Source organism: Vicia villosa, linkage group LG1, assembly GCF_029867415.1.
Source record: "Vicia villosa cultivar HV-30 ecotype Madison, WI linkage group LG1, Vvil1.0, whole genome shotgun sequence".
NCBI classification, from domain to species: Eukaryota; Viridiplantae; Streptophyta; class Magnoliopsida; order Fabales; family Fabaceae; genus Vicia; species Vicia villosa.
Window position 1 is genome coordinate 97094899 of NC_081180.1, and position 22083 is coordinate 97116981.

At 31.0% G+C, this 22083-nt stretch overlaps 1 long non-coding RNA gene across 1 annotated transcript; it reads left to right on the forward strand.

The window, feature by feature from the left end:
- Positions 1-4971: 4971 nt before the first annotated feature.
- Positions 4972-5549, forward strand: LOC131613074 (uncharacterized). The gene is made up of 3 exons (XR_009287563.1): positions 4972-5163; positions 5271-5326; positions 5460-5549. It is a non-coding gene; the product is annotated as an uncharacterized LOC131613074 (long non-coding RNA).
- The last annotated feature ends 16534 nt before the right edge of the window (positions 5550-22083 follow it).

Consider the following 22083-nt stretch of genomic DNA (forward strand, 5'->3'; position numbering starts at 1 on the left):
GTCTGATTCGTCCACAGTCTTCCGATAGTGCCTAGGTTTTCATGTTTTGGAGTACTGTTTATGCTTGTTGTTTGTCATCTGATATTTGTTAACTATATTTGTTTGTTATTGATGTTATTTTCTTTATCTACTCAAAACATGTACTAGCCAAAAAGATTATGCAATAAAAAAATGTTCATACATAAGATATTTCATGTTTCCATGTGACTTTAGCATCATACTGCGCTAAAATTGTTATATTTTATGGGCATTAGGATGCAATATTTACGATATTCCATAGTCCTCCTCAATATGATGCATGTAAGGGCAAATTTTTTTTAGAGAATATAAGGCATGGCAACATGACAAGGTGGGATAAGTTTTACTTTCTCCGTACTCAAACCTGAATCTTAGTTAAATACTTGTTCCCCGTCCTAAACTCAAAAAAAGATAAATACTTGAACTCAAAACTCGTCTCTAATAGGCTCAAGTATCTTAGCCTCACCCGGGCATCAAAATCAATTTGTTCAAGTTAAAATAGTTGATTTCTTTAAACTTATAATTTGTCCTAAACTCTAACAAACATTAACATGCAATAATAAATTAAAACAATTCAAACATTCATTTTAAATAATTTAAATAATAAAATACAAATCAAAAAATCATTGTATTAATAAAAAAAATTAATATTCTAAATTATTAAGAATATTTCAAATTATCAACAAGATGGTTCAGAATAGATACTAATATAACATCTCCATCCGTCTCATCCCCATATTATAAAATCAATGAAAACTCAAACTCAATCAAAACTGATTTGAGTGAATATATACAACTACGAGTTTTAATATCACGTTTGGTTCACTCTTATTTGTATTGTGAATTTCAAAATATAAAGTACAAACCAAAAAAATAGTATAATTCAAATTAAAAAAAAATAAAATTAGTCAGGTGGTTAAGTATAAAGACTTCAAATTGAGTAAAATTTAGGGGGTCTTTTTAATGAATCATATGTATTATTAGTACTTTATAAATGCATTTTTATAATAAATTTAGTCATAAAATTGAAGCGTATAAAATTGAAGCGTGATTCAAAAACAAATGAATTGTCTATGTATGAGCTACATTCGAAGACGCATTTTTAAAAAGTAAAAAATATTTTCAAATTTTCATAAGATTATCTTCTATTCTATAAAATGAGATAAAAAATTCCCAAAATTTAAGTAGTTTAAAGTAAAACATTTTACTTTATGTGTACATTCCTTAAGCCACCGAGTTAAGTGTCTGTTTGGTGCGCAGAATAAAAGACAGGATAGTATATCTGTATCATATCCTATTTTAATCTAGTGTTTGCTGACACAACATGATATGATAAGTTAATTCTGAAACTTATCATATCTTGTCTCACTAGTTTAAACTGTTATTCTAAATATGAGCCAGGTTAGAATCCGACAGAATAGGATAAAAAATTATTTACAAATTTACCGCTATAAAATATAATTTAAAATAAAAAATTAAATATGACAAAATATAAATAAAAATTAATTTGATATTAAATTAAAAATATTAATAATTAATTTAATAAAATAAAAAATAGAATATTTAAAAATATGAATACAAATTTTATTTTTTATCAAATTAAATATATATTCTTGCAAGAGTAATTTTGTCATTTACATACTTTATATATATATATATATATATATGTATATATATATATATATATATATATATATATATATATATATATATATATATATATATATATATATATATATATATATATATATATATATATATATATATATATATATATATATATATATATATATATATATATATATATACTTTTATTTTGTTTATCTAATATATATACTAGAATTCATGATTTTTTCAAGAAAAACGGAAACTTTTTACTCAATAGTGTCAATGATTTTTTTTAATTATAAAATAATATTTTTTTACTAATTTATGAATTTTAAAATATTTTACATAACAATTTTTAAAAAATATAATTGTTTTACAAGGGTGTGTGTATATATATATATATATATATATATATATATATATATATATATATATATATATATATATATATATATATATATATATATATAATATTATTTAAAATTATTTACTTTGTAGTATCAATCAGTTTTTTTAATTATTGGAAAATATTATTTTTTTACCAATTTATAAATTTTAAAATATTTTACAAAATTATTTAGAAAAAATATAATTATTTTACAAATGTGTATATATATATATATATATATATATATATATATATATATATATTTGGTATGCTGTGTGAACCAAATACATGATAGTATAAATCTTATCATATTTATATTATATTTTATTTTTATCCTGCTTGATATTCAATCACGTCTTTATCATATCTTGCGCATCAGACAAATCTTAAATAAATAAATAATTAAATGTAGGTTGAATAATAAAACATGCAATCAACTTATATAATTGAATCAATCTCAATTTTAAATATTAACTGAATTAATTATATGCTCAACCGAATCACATATTTCATTGTCCAAATTTAAATTTTAAGTAGCTGCGTGTTTCCAATTCATCAAACCATTATAACCAAAACGAGTTTGCACAAGTGTCTACCACATTAATGACATTATCTCAACCACCTCTACCTATTACTTAGGACCTCCTTACCTATGACCCACCCTACTATCACTTGCTGGTGATGATAGGTTAATTTATTTTTTTTAATTGATTGAATAATTAATATATCTAATTAATATATATATATATATATATATATATATATATATATATATATATTAATTATTTAATAAATTTAAAAGATGAATTGTCTCTTATATAAAAAAATGGAATTAGTATTATAAATATATTTCTTTTATTGGTATTCCATCATGTTTTTATTATGAAATCATTTTCCTTTTTATACTAATATATTTTATTATTAAATAGTACTATTATATTGTTAAATATTTATTAGGCTAAATACCCTTTTTCGTCCTTTATCTTTTGACTCGGGGTCCAATTTAGTTCTTTAACTTTTAAAAAGACCATTTTGATCCCTTAACTCTGCAAACTGGATAAGTTGATCCTTCCGTCCAAATGTTAGTAACAGCGTCAATTTTTTTGCTGAGGTGGCAAACGACATGTAGCACTAAGCTTTTGTGACGGAAAAATCTGTCGCTAAAATAAGAGTTCTGGATTTTTGAAAACAATGTTTATCTTCTTGGTTTAAATCAAGAACACTAAAATACCAAATAATGGACACTCATATTCCTTACTCTGTTTTCTTCACCACCCTCTTCATTTGTTGTTGAATCAAAACAAGAATCATCACCCTTATCATATGAATGTGTTCGTTTAAAATTTGATTTTTTTAAACAAAATTCAAACAACCCAGATCTGGAATTAGGTGTACAAAATTCAATAAATTTATCAGAATCCGTGGAGATTATGTTTTAAAATACTAGAACTACCCTCTAGCTCCACTTTGTTCAGGATGTTCTCATTCGACGGTCAATTCCTCTATTTGTTTCATGGGATCTCAACACCATAACATTCGCTCGCCGTTTCGTCGATCTTACCAAAGATTATGAATTTTAGCAACAAGCATACAATAGACAAGGTGAATGAAAAGAAACATGCTTTAATTCATATGTAGCAACTTGCTTAAAGAAGAACACTTAAATCTAATAGTCAAATATTATGAATGAAAAGAAACTAAAGAGGGAGAGATGGCGAAGAGTACAACGTCCGAGAGAGAAGAGGAAGAGGGTTGTGGATCTATGTTGGTCTGAATATTATTAATCTTTCTCGGTTCTCTCTCGATTTCAATATATATTACATTTTCTACAGCTACTGTGAATAATTTTCTGGTTTTCTGGTTTTTAATGGTCTTTGTTAAACACACCAAGTGTTTGTTAAAATGCTTCGGGCAATATAGATGGATATCAGTGTATAGCATGTTTTAAACAATATAATTTCTTCAATTTGGTTGTCAAATAGTCATAAAGGAGCAATTTTAAAGGGATTAATTATAAGTATGTTATGATGATGGTATAAGATTGAGAACAGAGAATATAGAACTTTAGGTTCAGGTGTTACGAACTTGTTCTCCTATTTGTTAACTTAAAGAAAAACAAAAATTGAAGAACACCAAAATGAGATTATAAAAATTGAAAAAAAAATGAATTTTGAAAATGGAATGAATTTCTAAAAAAATGGTATAAATGTTGCAAGAAAGAGATGAATTTTTGGACAATGATATGAATGTTGCAAAAAATCTGGGTTTTAGATTAATACATCTCCACGTCATCGCCATGTGTATGGCAAGTGGCCCTTTATTTTGACTTTGACTAACAGACCTAACGGAAAGGACTAACGTGACACTGTTTGAAGACATAAAGGATTCAATCAGTCTTTTTAAAAGCTAAGGGACTAAATTGGACCCCGAAGTAAAGATAAGGGATTAAAAAGGGTATTTAGCCTATTTATCTACAATATAAGAAAGTTAGATGCTCTGGAAAAGACCTAACTGCCCCTTTGCTTCCATGTTGCTCCACGTGGACAGCTTACTTGCCTTTGCTATGCTCCCAAAATACTTCATGCTATCATATTTTTTTCTGAACAAAGCCAAATACAAGCATTTCCAAATATTTTAATTTCTTTTCTATTTCTCTCTCTAGCACATCCTTCTCTCTTCTTTCTTCCTTCTTCATTCTTCCTCTTCTGTCTTCTAATCTTCTTTGTTCTTCCTTTTTTTTCTTCTGTCTTCTACGACATGACTTTATGATTTCAAAAACAAATCTACATTTGTTATTAACAATATTGCTAACGAAACTCTAGCCGAAGGCAAAAGAACGGCTCGAAGTCTTCCTACAGATGTCAGTTTGCTTTCATCGCATTTGTGACCGGCATCCACCGTTTGGGGTCTAAATAATCCACTGCTGATTCAATGGTATGTTTGATAGTTATTGACATTTCAATTTTAGGGTTTTCTTTCTTTTTGTATTTTTGTTGGAAAAATTCAATATTTTTTGGATTTTGAATCATGGATTTTCTTTGTTTTGTTATATTCATTGGAAAAATGTAATCTTTATGGGTTTTGAATCTTGGGTTATTGTAGGTTATTACGGAGAGGTTGTCCAAGGAAGAAATTGGTTGTTTAAAAGAGTAGGTTTTACACTATGCCGGTGTTGGTTCACAGCGGACGACGATTATTATTCTGAAACAGATTCGATTCCAACTTTATCTTTTTTTTCTTCTGATGTTGTTTATAGGTGTAGATTTCAAATTTGGAGTGGCATGCCCTTTTGATTGATAACTCAAATAACAGGTAATAGTAAGTTTGGAGTAACATTGTAAGTTTTAACTTTAAGCTATATTTAATTGAATTCTTTAAAGGCTAATGTGTTAGTTTATTTTACACTTTCTTTATTGCACGCATGGTGTTTGATAAAATGTCTCAGCAAAGGAGAAAAGGAGTCGGTGAACGGGCATATGGCAACTTATTTCTTTGTTTCACAAGTTTTAACAAATGCAGTAATTTTGGTATGTTAGTATTACTCTTCTGAAATATATTTTTTTAAACCTTTTTCCCTTTGGTTTTTAGGTGTGAATGAATGCAGTTAGACAATGGTGATATCATATGCTTTCATAAAGCTTCTGCAGTGGGTAACGGGTAACGGGAGAAATTAAATATACTGATAAAGCTTCAATGGTTACAAGATTGGTCAAAACTTTCTCGATGTTTGCATAGGTTCGCACGGGTTTTTGAGATTCCAAATTTAGGCATTAACTATGCAGATTATCTCAGTGATAATTCTTTCCATCTTACAATATTATAGATTAAAATGTTGGAGTACTTACAATAGTATAGTAATTGGTACACAATTATGGACTAAGGAGTACTTTTCAATCTTATGTGGATTGGTATGGTTTGTTATGTAATAGTCATTGTACTTCCATAGTAACTGAATTTAAAACTATATGGAGTTAGAGTTATTGATTCATTTTACTGAAGGTACTAAATATTTTTCTAGCTATAGATTGTACTTTAATAGTTTCATTCAATATATATATAAAAGCATTAGTTAGCATTTGGTGTATTGCAATTTTTTTTCTATTCAGTAGAATAATGCATCAGCGTGAATAGTTCATTAACCTGCTTTGTTCATAAACGTAGTATTGCTTTAAACTGACATGAGAACTTACTTTGGCTATTTATAAAAGTCATAATCAAAATTTGGTTCAGGTGGATTTCATTGGCTCTACTCTGTATTATATCTTTTAGTCTCACGTTTGCATTTGATCTAACTTTTCAAGTTTAAATAATTGGTTAATAGGTCATGTAAATTGCCACAATGATCTAATACAGGGAATGTTTGATTGTTTTTTGTCGGGACACGAGTATGTATCAAAAATAAAAATTTATATGCTAATCTATTTTTTCTTCATCTGTTCTGATGTATACTACTGTATCAGGTGTATAGAGAGTTCTATCCTGTTAGTAATGATGATGATTGCGTTACATTTGAGTGTGTCTAGAAATCAGATAAGTATATACTACATGAGAGGAAGCATAAAAAGGAGAATGTAAGTCAAGGTGATGAGAATTCTGGTGGAAATATTTTTGTTCAGACATCTGGTGTCAACTACAATAATCATATATGCCAGCTTTCTTTACGGATTACGTAATGTGATTGTTAATTAGATTTGTAGATCCTAAAATTGTGACAGGAAATTATTTTGTTAGCTATAGGGAGTTAGATTTGATGAATCCATGTGGATTTTTTTTATTTAATTTGAATGTGGTATTGTCAATGTAGCTCAAGTTTCTGGAACTACTCAGGATCATTTGCAAGTATTTCATATTGAAACGAAAACGAAGATGAAATCATATCAAATCACTCAACAGGTGCGGATTTGTTAATGATTTGGATTTGAATGTGCGTGTTGTGCCATTGATGAGTTGGATTATATCTGTGGTTACTATTGATTATCATGTGTTTCATTTTCTTTAGGTTGTGTTTTGGAAGTGGATAACTGCAGAGATGTTAGGCATAGTCACTCAGACATCGGTGTATCATTGGTCGATTGAAGGTGAAAACATATTATTTTATTGCTTCTTTGTGTTTGTAATTTACCTGATTCTGAATATGCCTCTAAGTTTGTGTTGTTACTGGAACTTTTTGAACTGTTATTTGTTATTCTTTTTACCTTTCTTATTTGCAGGTGATGGTGAGCCAATGAAGGTGTTTGATCGAACAGGTAATTTGGCAAATAACCAGATCATAAGTCTATGTGTGTGAGTATATGATGACTATTGATGGCTTTGGTGTGTTTCTATCATTAGGAAAAGCCCATTCAATCAAAGTAGAGAAGATATTGTTCAAGGAAAAGTCATTATACCAAGAGGTCTTGGTTTTTGAGGTTTGGTATCTTCTTCCTATATTGTCATCTTTAATTCTACCTATAATTTAGAAGTCATCAACAGTTATCTTCTTTTTACATTCATTAACATTTGGTAACACTGATAAGGATATGAACTTCTTGTATTTACTGACGAATGCATTCGATCTAATGAACAAACGGCCATGAGGCTTCAAAGCGAATTACTAAAGGCAGATATATTAGTGATTGTTGATGTTACAAACAAAGAGTCGGTTAACTGGATTAAAATCAACACAAGAACTATTGAAAATGTAATATGCTTCGACTCTTCGCCAGATTTGAAGAATAGATTAGGAGGCTATGATATTCATAATGAAGTGAAAGGAAGTATGTTTGGAAAAATATTGGGTAGTCCTGTTGCTTTTGTGTCATCGTCATCACTCTCTTATAGGAACTTGAATAGTACTTAACTGCTTGCTGGATCCTAATTGTAGAAAAACTCTTCAATGCTTGAATAAGTGTAGTCCTGTTGTTCAAGCAAAAATTCATAATTTGCATCTTCTGAAAGTTTTTTATTTTATTTTTGTATATGTAGTTGAAACTGGCTCAGCTACAGCAGCAGCATCAACAACAGTGGAGCATCAGTGCACAACACCAGCAACTTCAACATCATACTCTTTCAAATCAGCAGTCTCAGACTTCAAATCATAGCATGCACCAGCAAGATAAATTAGGGAGGCGGTGGTAGTGTCACCATGGGAAGAAAAAAGTTGCTTGTATCAGATTTTGCTCTATCTTTCATGTGGGTATGCTCTGGTGTTCTTCTAAAATCATTCGTAATAAAAAACATGAGCTTTTCTCATTCCCACTTTGCTGAGATTGTGAAGTTTTCTTTTTCCATAGCCAACATGTTCTTTTATGCTTTTCTTTCTAAGCTTTTTCATGGTGGTGCCAACAATCCTCTTGCTACTTTGGTTGATGCTATTTCTGGAGACTTTCATAACTTCTTTTTCTGCATTGGTTCTAGAATTCCTGCCCAGGTTATTTGAATGCAAGACTCCACAGGGGGATGCTGGTTTCCAGTTAAAAAAGTAGAATTTGTCATAAGGATAAACTCTCATAATTACTTTGTGGTATATATAATGTTTAGAATGTTTCATTTTTTGATCATAACCAATGTTCATGTTTATTCTTAATTACATTTTAGATGCTGCCTTGATTCCAATTGCAGGTATGTATATCTTACTTCTTAAACATCTTTATCTTTTCATGGAAGCTATGGAAATGTTTTCCTTTACTTTAATTTCTTATTGCATTGTTATATGAGACAGATAAAAACAACTAACTTCAACAATGGATAACACATCCCCCATATACTTGGCCAAGAAAGCTAGAGCACGAAGATTTGTATTCATAAAACAATCTTGCGCTAAACGTCATAAATCGCAACAGCCGCATGGTGATCATTCAATTGCCAGAACCCGGCTATCTGAGTTAACATCTTCGCAAGTAAACCAACAACAATCCAGCGTATAGTTTCAGAAGGAAAGATAATTACGGTAATGTTGGAAGGCTCAATTCCTTGCCAAAGTATTCATGAATTTAAAATACCGAAAAAGGTCTTCAATCTCAATTCTGTTGGGACAAATCTCATGTCTAAATTCTCCACTGCTGGCACGTCTCAAGTTGATGAAAATACACCTTTTCTGAATGGTGAACATCACTGTGTTGCACCAAATTTTGGTAGGCCGGAAAGGGATGCAATATCACAAGCATATTGTTTTGCTCAAACACCAAAGTACTACTATATCTAAAGATTATAGGCTTTAAATGATTTTGTACAACAAAAGACAACCTGCATTATTAAAAAATTGTTTGTGTATTGATATGTATTCAATTTACTTATACAGTGATGTTATACTGAATCCATCTTGATACCTAAATTTAATTTGATGTGATTTATTGGATTCAAATCTTCTCTCTTTTAAATTCTCAGTCGATACAGCAGCCGCTCCGAACCCCACCTGCACGGTAAAAACACTCCCGCAGCATAACGCCAGAATGATAAAAAATAATATCAACACAGCTGCAGCCATGACGAATACGCCGCAAACCGGACTGAGTCCTATCGAAGTTCTGTTCAAAAACCTCGTCGGTGACAAAAAAAACTTGCGAAGTTGCAGAGGTGTAAACCAGCTGCAACTGTCTAAAATTAATTGCATGAATTGGGTCCAATGGACAATGGTTATACCGCCTGTTCAATCGTGTAGTCCAAATTCTCAATTGTAAACTACATCTATTATTCTTTCAATTGTGTAGCTTGGCAAATTCAATCACTTTTTACATAAAGTTTCTATTAAAACACTTTTATGCTATGTGTATATTGGATAATAGCATGTTAGTTAGAATAACTATTATATTAGTGTAGATAGTTTATTATTACTTTATCTTTTCTGTGATTGGACCAACCATATATATGGTTCATATTCACTCCCTTGTAACTTTACTTTACCAATAATGCAATTTACTCAATTGAGCTTTACTCTTTCTTCTCTTTTATGCGTAACCGTTTTCTGTTACTGCAATTTCTTCCTTGGCTTCCATGGAAACTGAGCTTGTATTCTCCAACCTTGATATGGTATCAGAGCAATCTCAGCTCTGGTAGCCATTGTTGTTCGTTCCTTCTCTTCGTTCCTCTATCTCAGTTCTGCAATTTTTTTTTTTGGAACGATTCTTTATCTCCTTCTATTCATTCTCTTCGATCTTTTCCGAACCTGCAACAATGGCATATCCCCAGTTTCTTGATTTCTCGACGAATTCGTCTAATCCTTTCTACTTACATCCTAATGAAAACCCTGCTCTCGTGCTTGTTTCACCAGTTCTTGATGACAAGAACTACCATAGTTGGGCTCGCTCAATGCACATCGCTTTGATTTCGAAGAACAAAGACAAATTCATTGATGGATCTCTGACGAAGCCTCCTGTTTCCGATCCCTTATTTGCACCATGGATTTGTTGCAACACGATGGTTCTAGCTTGGCTCCATCGATCCATCTCTGAATCTATTGCAAAATCTGTGCTATGGATTGATTGCGCAGCAGGTGTTTGGCAAAATCTCCAACTGAGATTTTCTCATAGTGATATCTTCCGCATCTCTGATATTCAAGAAGACATCTACAAGCTCCGCCAAGGTAATCTTGATGTATCAAATTACTTTACTCAATTGAAAGTGTTGTGGGATGAATTGGATAACTACAGACCTATTCTTGCTTGCTCTTGTGCAATACCTTGTTCTTGTGGCGCCATTGCCTCTGCTAAGCAATACCGTGAACAAGATCAGGTGATTCGTTTTCTTAAGGGCTTGAATGACAAGTTCACTCACTCTAAATCTCAAATCATGATGCTGAGTCCTTTGCCTAACATTAACAAAGCCTTTTCTCTCATCATTCAACAAGAACGTGAAATGAATAGTTCAGCTCTTGTTTTGGCTCAAGATTCTTCCACTACTGCAGATTCCAATGTAACTGCTTGTCAGGTACAAACGGCCAACGGAAAACCTGGGAACAATGCTTATAGAGGTCGACCTCAGAATTCTGCTAGAGGCCACAGTCGTGTATGCACACATTGTGGTAGAACAAACCACACAATTGAAACGTGTTTCCTGAAACATGGTTATCCCCCAGGTTTCAAATACAAAGGCAAATCTCAGCAATCTCAGTCTGATAATCAGCCTACAGCAACAATCAACAGTGTGTCAGACTCCTCTCAACAAAGTTCAACTACTTCTCCTTGTACATTCACTCAAGATCAGTACAATAACATCCTCGCACTACTTCAGCAATCAAAACTTACTCCCCAAGCCAATTCCATTTCCACTTCCCCATTTGTCATGAACTCTCATTCCTCCACTCCTAATGGTAAGCCTGTTTCTTCATTATGGATTCTCGATACTGGTGCAACTGATCATATTTCCCATAATATTCATGCATTCATCAATTGCACACACATTGTTCCTGTCCATGTTAACCTTCCTGATGGTTCTCATATAGTGGCTACTATGTCTGGCAGTGTTAATGTTTCTTCTTCCTTAACACTGCATCATGTCCTATATATTCCAAATTTCCATGTTAATCTAATTTCCATTGCTAAACTTACTAGTAGTAATGATTGTCATGTACGTTTTTGTGCTGATAAATGCCAAATATTGCAGAATCATTCCAAGACAATGATTGGTTCAGCTAAGCTTGAGAGAGGATTATATGTTCTTGATGATGTTAGTCAGTCCTCTGTTTTTCATTCTTATACTAAGCATACTTGTAATTTTTGGCATGAAAGACTTGGCCATGTATCTGACAAAGGCATGAAAGTCATTTCCACTTTATTTCCTTTTATACAATGTAAATCCAATACCACACCCTGTGACTCTTGTCATTTGGGCAAACAAAGAAAATTGCCTTTTCCTAATAGTACATCTGTTTCTCATGCTCCTTTCTCTATTTTACATGCTGATGTATGGGGCCCCTATAGTACTATATCCATGCTTGGACATAAATTTTTTCTTACCTTAGTAGATGATTTTAGCAGGTTTACTTGGGTTATTTTTTTAAAAACCAAAAATCAAGTCTATACTAGCCTCATTCAGTTCATAGCCTTCATTGAAAATCAATTCAAAACATCTCTTAAGTGTCTTAGAACTGACAATGGAACTGAATTCCTTACTTTGGCTACCTTTCTTAAGAACAAAGGCATCATTCACCAAACTTCATGTGTTGAGACCCCTCAACAGAATGGGATTGTTGAGAGGAAACATCAACATATCCTCAATGTAGCCAGGTCTATTTGTTTTCATTCTAACCTCCCCCTGACCTTATGGAATTTTTCAGTTCAACATGCTATACATATCATAAATAGACTACCCTCTCCCCTTCTCAAATCTAAATGCCCTTATGAACTGCTTTATTCTCAGCCTCCATCTTTAATTCATTTAAAGGTTTTTGGTTGTCTTTCCTTTGCTACCACTCTTCAAGCTCATAGAACAAAGTTTGATCCTAGGGCTAGGAAGTGTGTTTTCCTTGGTTTTAAAGATGGTACTAAGGGCTACATCCTTTATGACCTACATCACCATAGTATTTTTGTTTCCAGAAATGTTATCTTTTATGAAGATAACTTCCCTTTCAAAACTTCACCCAATACAAGTACCTCTGCTGTCAATAATAGCCCTCACACTAGTTCTGTTTCTCCTCTCCTTGAGGATATGCCTATCTCTCCTACTGCTACTAGTACCACTGACCTGTCTCTATCACCAGTCAGTACTTCTGGTACTTCTCCCATTTCTCCTTTCACACATCATAATCAAACCACTCCTTTATCCATCAGTCCCTCTTCTACTGCTGTGTCTGCCCCTATTAATTCATCTTCTATAGGTAATGCGTCAGAACCCATAGAATCACCTTCAGGTCAACCTTTACCTTCTAATTCTTCAGATCAGTCTTTTCCCTCTAGCTCTTCTATTGAGTCCTTTCCTAATAACCAGTCTGACTCTAATCATAATCAGTCCATAAGACAATCCACTAGAAGCCATAACCCTCCTAGTTATTTAGCAGATTACCACTGTTATCTTGCTTCTCATGCTGAATCTGATTTACCTTTTATAAATTCTCCCATTGCTCATCCTTTATCATCTGTCATATCATACAATAAATGTTCATCTGCATATAAGCATTTCTGTTGCTCTATTTCCTCTAATATTGAACCTAAAACCTATTCCCAAGCCATTAAGTTTGATTGTTGGAAGAGTGCTATGGATGTTGAACTACATGCTCTTGCAGAGAATCATACTTGGGATATAGTTGAACTTCCTCCTGGTAAACACCCAATTGGCTGCAGATGGGTTTACAAGGTTAAGTATAGGGCAGATGGCTCTATTGAGAGACATAAAGCCAGGTTAGTTGCAAAGGGATATACTCAATTAGAGGGCATTGATTACTTTGATACTTTTTCACCTGTGGCCAAGCTTACTACAGTCAGAGTACTCTTGTCTATAGCTGCTATCAAAGGGTGGCATTTGGAACAGCTTGATGTGAACAATGCATTCCTTCATGGTGACCTCCATGAAGAAGTTTATATGACTCTACCTCCTGGTCTTCCTTCTTCTAGTCCCTCTCTAGTTTGTAAGCTTCGTAAGTCTCTTTATGGCTTGAAACAAGCTAGTAGGCAGTGGTATTCAAAGTTGTCCTCCTTTCTCATCTCTATTGGCTATAGTCAGTCCAAGGCTGACCATTCTCTTTACACTAAAACCTCTCACACTGATTTTACTGCTTTACTGGTGTATGTTGATGATATTGTGTTAGCAGGCACTTCTACCACGGAAATCCACCATGTTAAAGCTCTTCTTCACAAAACCTTCAAGATCAAGGATCTTGGCAAACTTCGTTTTTTCCTTGGTTTTGAAATTGCAAGATCTACTTCTGGCATCTTCCTCAATCAAAGGAAGTATACCTTGGAATTATTAGAGGACAGTGGTATGTTAGCTTCCAAACCTTCATCTGTCCCCTTTGATCCAACCTCTAAATTGTCAGCTCATACGGGTCAGCCCTTGAATGATCCTTCCATCTATCGAAGGTTGATTGGTAGATTAATCTACCTTACTAATTCTAGACCAGACATCTCATTTGCTGTTCAAAACCTCAGCCAATATGTCTCCAATCCTCTTCTTCCTCATTACCAAGCTGCTCTTCGTGTCCTTCGATACCTTAAATCTTTTCCAGCCAAAGGTATATTTTTCTCCTCTTCTAGTCAGCTTCATCTGTCTGCCTTTGCTGATTCTGATTGGGCTAGATGCCCGAATACACGAAGGTCAGTCACAGGATATTGTGTCCTTCTTGGTTCTTCTCTCCTCTGTTGGAAATCAAAGAAACAAAACACTGTTTCTCGATCATCAACCGAAGCTGAGTACCGTGCCTTAGCATCTCTCACTTGTGAATTGCAGTGGTTACAATATCTCTTTCACGATTTGCAAGTTCCTTTACTCAAACCGGCTGCAGTCTTTTGTGATAGTAAATCCGCCATCTATCTTGCTCATAATCCTACCTTCCATGAGCGTAGTAAACATATCGAGCTCGACTGTCATGTGATTCGTGAAAAGATTCAGTCTAAACTCTTGCATCTGCTTCCTATTTCCACTTCTGCTCAGCTTGCCGACATGTTTACGAAGCCTTTGCATTTACCTGCTCTTGCTGCTATTCTGGACAAGTTGGGACTGTGTGCTATCCAGTCTCCAACTTGAGGGGGCATATTGGATAATAGCATGTTAGTTAGAATAACTATTATATTAGTGTAGATAGTTTATTATTACTTTATCTTTTCTGTGATTGGACCAACCATATATATGGTTCATATTCACTCCCTTGTAACTTTACTTTACCAATAATGCAATTTACTCAATTGAGCTTTACTCTTTCTTCTCTTTTATGCGTAACCGTTTTCTGTTACTGCAATTTCTTCCTTGGCTTCCATGGAAACTGAGCTTGTATTCTCCAACCTTGATAGTGTAACTGTACTTTTTGTTGTTTCTTCATATTAGTGTATTATATAAGATCTTTAATATTTTTATATAATTAGTAATATAATTTTGATACATATAGAAATAAATTGAAATTAAAGAGAATGTAATGGAAACAAAAGATACATGAGGTTGAAACAAACTAAAATTAAGAAGGTGACACCGCCAAAAATATACATAAACATGTAGAATGAAATTAAAGGTGTGTTTTTTAAGTTTTATTTGATTCGAATGAAATCAAGTCTTACATTAGTGTGTTAGGAATTCCATAAAACATTTTATAAATAGAAAATTCAAGTTCTTCAAAATCTCCATCATCTTAATAAATTTATTTTTTATTTTCAAAAAAACATAAATATAATATACCTAAATTATTTATCTTTTATTTAAGTTAAGAATAAAACTATAATTTATTTTTTATAAACCAACTAAAAAATTGTTTATTTTTAATTTTTTTTTATATTTTTAGATTTTAAAAAACATTAGTAGATAGGACTCAATAGTTATCCAATTTATTCCAGTTTTACGGGTACCGGACATTTTTCTATACATTTAATTATTATTTTTTACGGGTATCAGACATTTTGCTATATATTAAAATTATTATTTTTTCACGGGTACCAGACGTTTTTCTAAACATTCAATTATTATTTTTTCACGGGTACCGAACATTTTTCTATATATTCAATTATTATTTTTTTCACGAGTACCGAACATTTTTTTATATATTCAATTATTTTTTTTTTTCACGGGTACCGAACATTTTTCTATATATTCAATTATTATTTTTTTACGGGTATCAGCTTTTTTTCTAAACATTCAATTATTTTTTTCACGGGTATTGGACATTTTTCTATACATTCAATTATTACTTTTTCACGAGTACCAGACATTTTTTTAAACATTTAATTAATATTTTTTTACGGGTACCGAACATTTTTCTAAACATTCAATTATTATTTTTTCACAGGTATAGAAGTTTTTTCTACGCATTTAATTATTATTTTTTTCACAGGTACCATATATTTTTCTATACATTCAATTATTATTTTTTCACGAATACGAGACATTTTTCTATACATTCAATTATTATTTTTTCACATGTACCAGATATTTTTCTAATAAAAAATATACATTTAAAACAAATGTGCGTCCCACACAAGAATCCGTGCAAACGCACGGGTTTGTTACTAGTTATAAAAGAACTTCTCCGAATTAGAATCCAAAGTTTATATAAATTGTTCTCATAATCAAACAACTACCTTGTAACATTGAATACTAATTTAATTAACTAGTAGTTTTAAATTATATAAAAATTAATTAAATTAATCATTCAATAAATTTAAAATTATAATCATAATAGAGATCCGAGAAATATTATTTATTTTTATTAATTTTTTTATTGGAACATAAACACGTGAATCAACCTTATAAAATTAAGAGTTCACATGAATACATTTTTTTTATATTTAAAAGTATAAGATGGAAATTGAAGAATCAGTAGACAATAAATAAATAAACTTTATGCAAAAAAGCATATATAATTCTCTCTTTTTTTTTTTTATATTTTATTCTAGCATATTTAATTCATATAAAGCATTTCGGTTCTCTCAAAGTCATTACAAAAGTAAACTTTATGCATAATTCTCTTTTTTTATTAAAGTCTATATAAATTTGATTTGATGAAATTACTATTCTTTACAATTTTATTTTTGAATTAACTCTTGATATGAATGGATAATCAAAAAAAAAAAAAAAAAAGAAGAAGAAGATAATATTTCAAAAAAAAAGGATAATCTATTTTTGTCGTTTTTCTTCATTAAATAGAAAGCTTTATGATAGATAGATACATAAAAGTCTATTAGGTAGACCCACAAATTCGTCGATAGGTTACATGTCGAGTATCCATTGCTTTTGAGAGAAAACAAAACTCTATTATCTTCATTACAATCAACTATTATTCTTTCCATATTTAATTTTAAATAGTTTGTTATCTTTTATACACAAATTTTAAAAATTATTTAACTTAAAATATATATTTGCTTTAGAATGTTTTTATTTCATCTATAAATTCTTCTCATTATTATTGTAAAAGTTTATAGTTGGAAAATAAATATCACTTTTACTTTAAAAAATAAAATGTTAAAAGCTCAAAAGATTTGAATATGGATAGAATAACGTTTATATTTTTTTAATAAATAATAATTTTGAAATAAAATGTTTTTGTCTTCTCTCAACACGATTATTAGAGTCTTGTTAAAGTTATGATTCGGCTTGGTTTGATAGAGAAGAGAAATTGGTTTGATAGAGAAGAAAAAGTTGAATTTTTATTTGATTATATTATAAAATTTAAAAAAATTATATTTGTGATAAAGATTGTTGGATGAGGTATCATTGATTAAGTTTCACATCGTCAACAAATAAATGAAATTTTAAATTTTTAAAAGAGATGACATAATATATAAAATTTGGAGTTGATTTAGGGTTTGAAAAAAACAATTAAAATTCATATTATAATGTTTAATTCAGATTATTATTCGTAAGTTGCTTTATAAATTCTGATTAAAATAGATTAATAAATCTATAATAATTTTATAATAATTATGATTAAAATACATATATTTTGGTTAAGATGAATTTTTAATAATTAAAATAATATACATATGAATTTTATTAATCTTATTATTCATCAATGTTTATTATTTCACATCGTCAACAAATAAATGAATAATTATGATTAAAATACATATATTTTGGTTAAGATGAATAATAATCTAATGATTTATTAATCTATTTATGTTTATTTCAGAATCTAAAATTTTTATTTTTGAAATTTAACTTTTCTAAAACTTCTATTGTGGAAATATTATTCTCAAAAACATATTTGATAAATTTTTATATCCTTAAACATATTTTAAAATAATTATTTAGTTTACAAATAATAAAATTAAAATTTAAAAAAGATAATTATTAGTAGTAATGATTTATTTTTTGAGAATAAAAATTACCATCCTACATGAAAATGAAAAATCGAAAATGTTGGTATAAATTTTACATCTTTAAATAAATAGTAATTATGAATACCAAATGTCGTAAAATATACTTTAATTTAGAAAAGCATTTTAATTTTTAAAATAATAGTATTAGCTATATAGTGTTAGATATACATTAGTTATTAGTAATTATTATGAATATCTACTTATTATTATAATTATGATTTCCATATATTATGATGATGTTGGTTGTGCTCAAGTATGTTTGATTCTAGAAGTAAGAAATCAGATTAGGATGTAAGGTCTGAATCAAATTCTCGTGCATAATCACATGTTTCCAATACTTTATATGAATCTCCTTCATCAGAAAATTGTGAGATGTTACTCATATAAATAAATATTTTTATAAGAAAATATGTTGAGAGTTAATGTCAATGGAAAACATATTTTGATAAAAAGAAGAAAAGAAAAAAAAAAGAAACGGATAATATGGGCGGTGTGATTGGGAGTTGGGACCCGTTTGAATGGCAGTTGCTTGCTAGTTGATCCATTTGGTACTGTCGACTGTCGGCACCAAAAAAAAGAATATTCCATGCTCAAAATGTACTCTCTTTTCAACTCTAAAATAAATTTATTTTAAAACATTACTTTCCACCAAAGGTACTACTTTAACTATAAAGGTTTTAAGTGTTTATGCTTCATGTTATTTGAGGAAATATTGAATTTTTCTTTTTTACAGTTCTACTAGTTATAAATGGCATGGACAAAAACACAACTTGCAGAAAATATATATATATATATATATATATATATATATATATATATATATATATATAGGATTCGTTGACATTAGATATATAGGATCGACTCTCTATCTTCTTTATTATTCTGCCTAGTAGGAGATGTATTCTACAGGAATACTCTGAAGTTGGTGAACTCTGGTTCTTTCGATTTGATCTCTGGTCCTAAGAAAATCAAAGTTCTTTCTCATATTTTCTACGGTGATAATGTTTTCATTTTTTGCAAAGGTAAGACCTCTAATATAAAGTCTCTCGTTTCTGTCTTATAGAGTATTCTTTGGATTATGGACAAGTTGTTAATTGTGTGAAATCTTCTATCTATGGAGGGGCTATGTCGAATTCTAGACTTAATATTTTGTCAGCTTTATCCGATTTCAGCATAGGCATCACCTTTTAACTATCTTGGGGTGTCCATTTTTAAAGGAAAGTCTAAAGCTAAATTTCTTCAATTGATAGTTGATTAAGGCATCAAAACGCTTGCCTCTTGAGAAGGTTCGTTGTTATCTTTTCCCAACAGAATCGAGCTTGTTAAATCTATCATTCAAAGTATGTGCATTCATTCCACGTCGATATATGTGTGGCCGGTTACTCTTGTTAGAGATTTGGAGAGAGCTGCTCAGAACTTTATTTGAAGTGGTGATTCTTCCAAGAGTAAATTTGTCACAGTAGTCTGGAAAAACATTTGTAAACCAATCTCTGAAGGTGGTTTAGGCCTTAGAATGCTAGTTGCTTTAAATGAGACCATTAATCTAAATCTTGGCTGTGACCTTTTAAATTTGAAGGAACCTTGGGCAATTCTTCTTCGGCTTCGGGTTTTGAGGAAGAACAAAATCATTAAGCTTCACATTTTCTTCTAGATTTGGTCTAGTGTCAAGAATGAGACTCTATTGATTCGTGAGAGTTCTTCTTGGATCATCAAAAATGGCAAATCAATTAGATTTTGATATGATAATTAGTGTGGTGCCCCTTTGATCTTGGACATAGGGAACCAGGCCGTTGTTGACGACCTCCATGTCAGCTCCTTCATCATTGATCATAAATGGGATTTCTCAAGCAGTGATCATGATATCCCCGTTTCTCTCCGAGTCGGAATTCGTAATTGCCACACTCCTTTTGATCTTCGTCTGGATAAAGGGATTTGGAAGCATTCTCCTTTGGGTGAGCTCTCGCTAAAATTCTCTTATGATTTTAAAAGAAATCTGAGTGTCTATAATGATTGATGGCGTTGGATTTGGTTGAAATCCATTCCGCCCTCAAAATCATTTTTGGTTTGGAGGCTGTTACTCAATAAACTTTCGACTGATGATCGAAATTCAAACTGACAGTAAGATGGTGATTGACAAAATTAATGACAAGAAGGTCTTTATTGGTGCAACAACATGGCTAATAAATCAAATTCGACGGCTGACAACAGGTGACACTTTGGTTAAATTCGTTCATGTTTTTCAAGAAGCCAACCGATGCGCTAAGGCGTTGGCCAAACAGAGCTTTTAACATGATCCTAGTTCTCAAGTTCTCAAACAATGTTCGGAAGATTTAATTTCTTTGCTTATTAGTGACTTGACGGGGGTTCATACTCCGCGTGTTATTTCTCTATAGTTCCTCTGTGTTTTGGGCTTAGGCCCTCTATTTTATAAATATAAAAAAGAGAAGAAGCTTTTCTTTCCCTTCTAAATGCAACCTCTGCAATTTTGATAAAGAAACTACTTCACATATTTTCTTTGGCTGTAACATAATGCAAATCTTTGGAATTGGTTATGCAAAGCTTTGAAGATTAACAATCATATTCAAGATTAAGAGGGCGTCTGGAACATTTGTAATAGAACCTAGTCTGATCAATGTAAGTTAATCTTTAATGTTGCTTTTATCCATTTGTTCAATGTTGTTTGGATTGCTGGAAACACAATGTCGGAGTCAAAGAGAAATTCATCACTACTTCTTCTCCTTCTTCTTCTTCTTCTTCTATTTCTTTCATTCTATCGGCTTGTTCCCAAACTGTAAATAATTATAAATTTTCTTCATTTATCAATATTCATGATTTTTAGATGCTTAAATATTTTAAAGTTAGAGTTCAACCTCCTAATGCTCATAAAGTTCTGGAAGTTATTTAGAAGTCGCCTCCGTATAACTGGATTAAGATCAATTGTGATGGAGCATCTTTTGACAATTCGGGTCCCTCTTCTTGCGGTGGTATTGCCAGAGATTATGACGACCATTTTCTTGGAGCTTTTGCTATCTTTTTAGGAGTCTTGAACTCTCTCATTGCTGAACTCTTCGGTGCTATGTCAGCAAATGAGTTAGCTAATGAAAATGGTTGGCATAATTTATGGTTAGAATCATATTCTATAGTTGTGGTTCAAGCTTTTAAACCCCTTTCAAAGTGCATTGACAAATTTGAACCAAATGGATAAATTGTATAAATATCACTGCTAATATATCTTTTGTGGCTTCTCACATCTATAAAGAAGAAAGTAGATGCGCTGATTCTCTTACTAACATAGGTCTTTCAGTGACAAATTCTATTAATTTCAGATTTATGCCTATTTTTTATGACATATTTTGTAAAGAATAGGTTTGATTTGCATTTCTTTAAATTCATTTCTTCTTTAGAGGGTTTTGGGACAGTCCCCCCTCTCTAGTTTGTATCAATTTCCTTTTTATATTTATTGAGATTAAAAGTAGTGTACTGTCAGTGTCAGTGTAAACTAATTTTATATCATCATTCAATAGAATTATAATATTCAGACATGTCATATTTGTTGGAACACAACAGAATAAGATGAACAAGATGAAGATAGAAGAATAAAGAAAAAAGTGTAACTAACTTTTATTCAATTGAAAACGGTTACAAGAAGGATTCTACACTGTTACCAATTACATATCAAAACTGCAATATATATTAAATGCATATTGGACCAAATTAATTAAAGCCCAACACAAATCTCAAAATAAATAACACCCAAACACTTTGAATGTGCAATTACATTTCAAACAATATCAATATTTTAAAATTAAAAGTGTAATTTAACAGGATACATGTTCGTAATTAATTAATTATGTAAAAATATTTTATAATGTAAATGCATACTTTTTTTCTCGTATTATCATACCGTGTATACTTAATATTCTTCTTTTCTTCCATAGGTAGAAACAACAGTGTAATATTCCTCTTTAGCTTGTTAATAATAATAATACTATTACTCGTTGTACAGTATTATTCAGTTTTATAGTACTGAAATAAATACGTGTGATATTTATATTTATTGAATGATAGTGAGAGTTGAATAAACTGATTAGGCCGTCTAAGGTGTGGCTGAAAATGGAACAGCGTTGTGACGCCACGTAT